We start from the raw sequence: 7956 nt of genomic DNA, 5'->3' as shown, positions 1-7956 counted from the left end.
CGTGTTTTCTCATATTTACGTAGTTTGCTCGGATGATGCCGGGAACAGCATGGCTGTTCGCTGCCATATGGTCTAGCGGTTAGGGTTCCTGGTTTTTACCCAGGCGGCCCGGGTTCGACTCGGTTTTGCCTCCTGCTTTCCAAAAGATCAGCACCGTGTACGAAAGAGCCGCATTAAAACTACTCGAACGTGCAAAACGTGCGAGAAGAGGGGGCGCTTGTTTCCAACCGAAACTTCTCGCGTGTGAGACGAGCTGATCATCGCTGTGGGAGGGTTACTCTGGTAGACAGGGCTGACCTTCGGCAATAGGATTTATAGTCTCCAAGATGATATTTGCACTTTCTGGAGAGGCGATTTTCTCCACTTCAGTAGCCCGATTTCATCGATTGCGTGGAGAGGGCTGTAGAATGTGGCGCCGCCTTTCCTGCTCCGTCCATGACAGGCGTGCTGGTCTCTGGAGAGAGAGCACGGTCCATCAGCGCACTCCAATAAAGGCACTGGAAGCAGCTGAATCACATTGGCGAAGCTCAGTGCTGGGCCGCTGCACCACAGAGATGAACAGAGATGGGGCCTCATTTGGGAAGGCTCAGAACACTTAATTCTTTCTTATTAATAAGCCTCGCTGCTACAACACATATGCAGTTTGAGCACACATAAGACGATAACCAAGTACCACAAACTACCAGGCATCTAGTATCATTAGCAGTTCAGGTGGGGAGCTGCATCACCATGTGTAGGCTGCAAAGGAACAAGTAATAGGTCTATTCCATGCTTAAAAGAAAAGAAAGAAAATACAACATTTCAGCCGTGGAGCCCTCACACCTGAAGAAGCCTCCACGGCTGAAACGTTGTGTTTTCTTTTTTCTCTTTTCATCTAGTGTCATTAGCCTTTTAACAGTTCCTGTCAAAATAAAATAGAAATGGATAACATTCTAGAGAGAGTTTGAAATACCAAGGTACAATTTAAAACATATCTCTTCCACTACAACCACAATATTTTGGAGAGATCGTTGAACCTCACTGTTCTGACATGTCCGTTAGCCTCCGTCCTGCTTCAGCAATGAATGTGGCGGGGCACATTCTGAGGGAGATGAGGTCAATCAGGTGGCAGGAAAACCAAGCTAAGCTTTTTTTTGAGATCCTGAAAACGAAAGAAGGGCCATGTATATGTGTGCAGCTGGATATGTAATTGCAGGTGGCGTAGCAAATTCTGCTGAAGCCCCACTGCCTGGTGTGGACGGTAGCTGTGCATGTTGCAGCACGTGAGATCAAGGGGGCATGTCATGTGTTTCAGCACTTCACTCCATTCAGTAGCACATGATTCCCTGAGTTCTTTGGATGACCTGTGGACCGATCTTTCACGATGAAGAATTCCTTAAGAAGAATAGATCTCGGCCCACCATCCCAATGCCTCCGTCTCAAAACAGCAACCTCCAACTGCCCTTAGTCTGCAAGGCAGTCCTTTCAAATGCGATGACAACGCCGGGACCTTCGTTGCCTATTGTACGAGCTGAACTTTTGTGCTCATCAATTCAACGCTCTTTCCATCAACTCATCTTGTCTTTTGACGCTTCGTGTTTTGCGCTCCTTTGACTATCGGCATATCGGGTGACTGCAAACACTGAAGTTCTTGCTTACGGAGTGTGGAACATTGTTTTCAGATGACGAGACTGACGCACTACCAATTACGCCAACAAGCCCAGCTGCAGTACACACACCGGAAAGTTTGCCTCACATGGATTTCAGTCGCCCGTTCCCTAATCTTTAGACGCCCTCTGCTGAATGTTGCATTTGCCTTTTGATCTCACCGATACATTTTTGGTCTGTTTCTGTTGCGAGTCCGTCTTTCAGATCTCACCTAGTACAAGTCTCTGTGGCTGAAGTGGCCTCTCTGCTTCAGCATCGTGCCCTCACTCAGCCATTAAAAATGTCACTCGGACTTCTGACATGCTGACATGAAATGTCAAGAGAGAGGGGCGGAGTGACGCTTAAGCCAGAGAGAAGATGAAAAGGGGGCGTGGCTGCGAAACGCTTGACAGCTGCACGATGCTCTCCATGTAAGGCGGGACCACAGGCTAAAGGACGCCTTTCGGCACATCAAGCTCTAAGCACACACCTGGAGGATGCGGGAATTGATCCTGCTATCTCCCACATGCAAAGCAAGCGCTGTACCATACAAGCCAACCCCCCTCGCTGGGACTTATGCCTCGGCGTCACCTAGTGCCGCTTGTTCCCCTCTTACCGGGCACAGTTCACTGCCCTTCGTCTGCAAGGCAGTCGTGTAATTGCAGCTTTCTTGACTTATTGATGAAGGTCTGACTGGACGAGCGAATGGCGCCTCTCCCCATCCTCAAGCTCGCTGACAGATTGAAATGGAAAGTGCTGCTGTGGCTCGTTGGTCTAGTGGTATGATTCTCGCTTAGGGTGCGAGAGGTCCCGGGTTCAACTCCCGGACGAGCCCTCGTGTGCTCTTTTCCTCCTCTTCCACAAGACTGGGAACTGATATCCACATCACTTCGCAGCGTCTGCTTATGGCAAACGATGGAATGTGACTAATGACTGAACGAGCCTGGTGAATTCTCATCACGTGGCACAATGAGAGCGTGCAGTCAGCTGTCCAAGGCGGCAACCTCATTGCTCGTTCAAAAGAACACGTACTGAAAACTCATCACCACTGTGTCGTAGATGAGCACCGCGATCGCTTGTTGTCATGCGTCCTTACTTGGGAAATGCAGAAGCAAAAACTGCCCTCTCTCAGCCACCGAAACGTGTGGGGCTCGCCTTGCGCTCTCTGCGCCTCACATTTTTGTCGAGCTGTCTGCTCTTCTTTCTGTTGAAGTAATCAAGTTACGGGGCGTCCTGCAGCCTATGATGTTCTCACTAAGAGCTTTCAAGATTTGAAGGAAAACTACGAGCTTGATGGCTCAAGTCGAACGAATGTGATTGTTAAGCAATCGATGATCAAAAGCACGTCTTCTAACAAGTCGTGAGAGTATTATCAGCACTGTTTTCACTCGGATATACTTTTCACTTGCTAAGCTGACAAATTGGACGAGAAAATGCCGGAGACGCACTCAGTGCAGACTGAGGTTGGGAAGGAGGTGTGGCCCTTCAACGCTTGACAACTGAAGGACATTCTCTCCGCAACGGAGGAGCACCTGTCAGAAGTCGCAGAAGCTAAACAAGAGCACCGGGCTTCCGGAGATCCAAACTCAGACCTGGAGGATGCGGGCATCGATCCCGCTACCTCTTGCATGCTAAGCGAGCGCTCTACCATTTGAGCTAATCCCTCTCGCTTCATGCGTCTCGGCATCATGTCTTACCGCCTCTGCCCCTCTTACCGGGCACCGCCCACTGCCCTTGGTCTGCAAGGCAGTCCTTTCAAGTGCGATGACGACGCTGAGACCTTCGTTGCCTATTGTACGAGCTGAACTTTTGTGCTCATCAATTCAACGCTCTTTCCATCAACTCATCTTGTCTTTTGACGCTTCGTGTTTTGCGCTCCTTTGACTATCGGCATATCGGGTGACTGCAAACACTGAAGTTCTTGCTTACGGAGTGTGGAACATTGTTTTCAAGTGATCGCTGTTCTGTCATGTTGACGCCGAGTGAATCTTTCTTTGGCAACATGGGCAGGCTGACAGCAGTGCGAGCGAAAGTAATGGCAAATTTCTTGACTTATTTCTGAATGTGAATGTTCTTTAGAAAAGGGATGCGGCGTTGCTTCTCGCCCGTGTAAAGGTCACGCATTCCAGACGTGGTTATGAGCGAACAGTTGCCGCAAGTGTTTGAAAAGAGCAAGAGAGGAAGCAGCCCTGCCCCGTGTGAGGATCAAACTCAGGCCCTTCAGATGACGAGACTGACGCACTACCAATTACGCCAACAAGCCCAGCTGCAGTACACACACCGGAAAGTTTGCCTCACATGGATTTCAGTCGCCCGTTCCCTAATCTTTAGACGCCCTCTGCTGAATGTTGCATTTGCCTTTTGATCTCACCGATACATTTTTGGTCTGTTTCTGTTGCGAGTCCGTCTTTCAGATCTCACCTAGCACAAGTCTCTGTGGCTGAAGTGGCCTATCTGCTTCAGCATCGTGCCCTCACTCAGCCATTAAAAATGTCACTCGGACTTCTGACATGCTGACATGAAATGTCAAGAGAGAGGGGCGGAGTGACGCTTAAGCCAGAGAGAAGATGAAAAGGGGGCGTGGCTGCGAAACGCTGGACAGCTGCACGATGCTCTCCATGTAAGGCGAGACCACAGGCTAAAGGACACCTTTCGGCACATCAAGCTCTAAGCACACACCTGGAGGATGCGGGAATTGATCCTGCTATCTCCCACATGCAAAGCAAGCGCTGTACCATACAAGCCAACCCCCCTCGCTGGGACTTATGCCTCGGCGTCACCTAGTGCCGCTTGTTCCCCTCTTACCGGGCACAGTTCACTGCCCTTCGTCTGCAAGGCAGTCATGTAATTGCAGCTTTCTTGACTTATTGATGAAGGTCTGACTGGACGAGCGAATGGCGCCTCTCCCCATCCTCAAGCTCGCTGACAGATTGAAATGGAAAGTGCTGCTGTGGCTCGTTGGTCTAGTGGTATGATTCTCGCTTAGGATGCGAGAGGTCCCGGGTTCAACTCCCGGACGAGCCCTCGTGTGCTCTTTTCCTCCTCTTCCACAAAGACTGGGAACTGATATCCACATCACTTCGCAGCGTCTGCTTATGGCAAACGATGGAATGTGACTAATGACTGAACGAGCCTGGTGAATTCTCATCACGTGGCACAATGAGAGCGTGCAGTCAGCTGTCCAAGGCGGCAACCTCATTGCTCGTTCAAAAGAACACGTACTGAAAACTCATCACCACTGTGTCGTAGATGAGCACCGCGATCGCTTGTTGTCATGCGTCCTTACTTGGGAAATGCAGAAGCAAAAACTGCCCTCTCTCAGCCACCGAAACGTGTGGGGCTCGCCTTGCGCTCTCTGCGCCTCACATTTTTGTCGAGCTGTCTGCTCTTCTTTCTGTTGAAGTAATCAAGTTACGGGGCGTCCTGCAGCCTATGATGTTCTCACTAAGAGCTTTCAAGATTTGAAGGAAAACTACGGGCTTGATGGCTCAAGTCGAACGAATGTGATTGTTAAGCAATCGATGATCAAAAGCACGTCTTCTAACAAGTCGTGAGAGTATTATCAGCACTGTTTTCACTCGGATATACTTTTCACTTGCTAAGCTGACAAATTGGACGAGAAAATGCCGGAGACGCACTCAGTGCAGACTGAGGTTGGGAAGGAGGTGTGGCCCTTCAACGCTTGACAACTGAAGGACATTCTCTCCGCAACGGAGGAGCACCTGTCAGAAGTCGGAGAAGCTAAACAAGAGCACCGGGCTTCCGGAGATCCAAACTCAGACCTGGAGGATGCGGGCATCGATCCCGCTACCTCTTGCATGCTAAGCGAGCGCTCTACCATTTGAGCTAATCCCTCTCGCTTCATGCGTCTCGGCATCATGTCTTACCGCCTCTGCCCCTCTTACCGGGCACCGCCCACTGCCCTTGGTCTGCAAGGCAGTCCTTTCAAGTGCGATGACGACGCTGAGACCTTCGTTGCCTATTGTACGAGCTGAACTTTTGTGCTCATCAATTCAACGCTCTTTCCATCAACTCATCTTGTCTTTTGACGCTTCGTGTTTTGCGCTCCTTTGACTATCGGCATATCGGGTGACTGCAAACACTGAAGTTCTTGCTTACGGAGTGTGGAACATTGTTTTCAAGTGATTGCTGTTCTGTCATGTTGACGCCGAGTGAATCTTTCTTTGGCAACATGGGCAGGCTGACAGCAGTGCGAGCGAAAGTAATGGCAAATTTCTTGACTTATTTCTGAATGTGAATGTTCTTTAGAAAAGGGATGCGGCGTTGCTTCTCGCCCGTGTAAAGGTCATGCATTCCAGACGTGGTTATGAGCGAACAGTTGCCGCAAGTGTTTGAAAAGAGCAGGAGAGGAAGCAGCCCTGCCCCGTGTGAGGATCAAACTCAGGCCCTTCAGATGACGAGACTGACGCACTACCAATTACGCCAACAAGCCCAGCTGCAGTACACACACCGGAAAGTTTGCCTCACATGGATTTCAGTCGCCCGTTCCCTAATCTTTAGACGCCCTCTGCTGAATGTTGCATTTGCCTTTTGATCTCACCGATACATTTTTGGTCTGTTTCTGTTGCGAGTCCGTCTTTCAGATCTCACCTAGCACAAGTCTCTGTGGCTGAAGTGGCCTCTCTGCTTCAGCATCGTGCCCTCACTCAGCCATTAAAAATGTCACTCGGACTTCTGACATGCTGACATGAAATGTCAAGAGAGAGGGGCGGAGTGACGCTTAAGCCAGAGAGAAGATGAAAAGGGGGCGTGGCTGCGAAACGCTTGACAGCTGCACGATGCTCTCCATGTAAGGCGGGACCACAGGCTAAAGGACACCTTTCAGCACATCAAGCTCTAAGCACACACCTGGAGGATGCGGGAATTGATCCTGCTATCTCCCACATGCAAAGCAAGCGCTGTACCATACAAGCCAACCCCCCTCGCTGGGACTTATGCCTCGGCGTCACCTAGTGCCGCTTGTTCCCCTCTTACCGGGCACAGTTCACTGCCCTTCGTCTGCAAGGCAGTCGTGTAATTGCAGCTTTCTTGACTTATTGATGAAGGTCTGACTGGACGAGCGAATGGCGCCTCTCCCCATCCTCAAGCTCGCTGACAGACTGAAATGGAAAGTGCTGCTGTGGCTCGTTGGTCTAGTGGTATGATTCTCGCTTAGGGTGCGAGAGGTCCCGGGTTCAACTCCCGGACGAGCCCTCGTGTGCTCTTTTCCTCCTCTTCCACAAGACTGGGAACTGATATCCACATCACTTCGCAGCGTCTGCTTATGGCAAACGATGGAATGTGACTAATGACTGAACGAGCCTGGTGAATTCTCATCACGTGGCACAATGAGAGCGTGCAGTCAGCTGTCCAAGGCGGCAACCTCATTGCTCATTCAAAAGAACACGTACTGAAAACTCATCACCACTGTGTCGTAGATGAGCACCGCGATCGCTTGTTGTCATGCGTCCTTACTTGGGAAATGCAGAAGCAAAAACTGCCCTCTCTCAGCCACCGAAACGTGTGCGGCTCGCTGAACATCTTACAGTCTGGGTAATTGGAGACTGCACTGTTCTGCACTGCACTGTTCTGCTTCCTAAGGTCATATACGGGTTTTTCGCATGAAGCCGTATTGAACAGTATGTCTCGCATTGTGAACATGTGCACACAGCGGTCCCCCGGGTTCCAGTTAGTGCGTAATTACGCATCGATGAAAAACTAAATTAGCTCACTGAAAGTTTGATGTAGAGAATGTGGAAATTTCCACAAGTTGTGGTCTTTAAAATGCATTTGGTTTGAAGACGTTCTGTGCTTCCATTGTGAAGATATGGACAAAACAATATTTGAGCGTGGTAAAAAAAAGTCATAAAAATGGCAAAGTGAAGGCTGAGAAAGCATTCATAATGCATTTTATACACAAAGCAAGTGTTTTTGTAACTCTAAGAGATTTCGCGAAAGCACTACAGGTGTGCCAAAATCATTTTTGAACTTCAAGCTAACTTTACCCCGGTCTTAGAGAAAGGACTGCCTTTCACTTCTCTGTGTTTTCTTTCACAGCGCTGTGCACTTTTTCATTGCTCTCGCTTTCAGAGCCTCTGCACAGCACACGACTCGACATCAGGAAGCACATTGAAGTGAAAGCAGAAAGCGCTGCGACATGCACTGTGCAGATCCCGCCACACTAAGAGGTGAGTGGGTCTGTTCAATCACAGCGCTAGGCGAATCCCCAAACAGTGTGCGTGGCAACAAAAAAAGCTGCTCTGTTTTGAACTGGGGACATTCCACATGTGAGGCTAACGTGATAACCACTACACTCTGGAAACGGTGGGA

At 49.7% G+C, this 7956-nt stretch overlaps 3 non-coding genes across 3 annotated transcripts; all 3 read left to right on the top strand.

The window, feature by feature from the left end:
• The first annotated feature begins 2389 nt into the window (after positions 1 to 2389).
• Positions 2390 to 2461, top strand: trnap-agg (transfer RNA proline (anticodon AGG)). The gene has a single exon. It is a non-coding gene; the product is annotated as a tRNA-Pro (tRNA).
• Positions 2462 to 4578: 2117 nt separating this feature from the next.
• On the top strand, positions 4579 to 4650 carry trnap-agg (transfer RNA proline (anticodon AGG)). The gene has a single exon. It is a non-coding gene; the product is annotated as a tRNA-Pro (tRNA).
• A 2118-nt stretch (positions 4651 to 6768) lies between these two features.
• trnap-agg (transfer RNA proline (anticodon AGG)) lies at positions 6769 to 6840 on the top strand. The gene has a single exon. It is a non-coding gene; the product is annotated as a tRNA-Pro (tRNA).
• The last annotated feature ends 1116 nt before the right edge of the window (positions 6841 to 7956 follow it).

Source organism: Lepisosteus platostomus, unplaced genomic scaffold (assembly GCF_059453375.1).
Source record: "Lepisosteus platostomus isolate fLepPlt1 unplaced genomic scaffold, fLepPlt1.hap1 Scaffold_66_H1, whole genome shotgun sequence".
NCBI lineage: Eukaryota > Metazoa > Chordata > Actinopteri > Semionotiformes > Lepisosteidae > Lepisosteus > Lepisosteus platostomus.
This window is presented reverse-complemented; position numbering and strand designations above follow the sequence as displayed.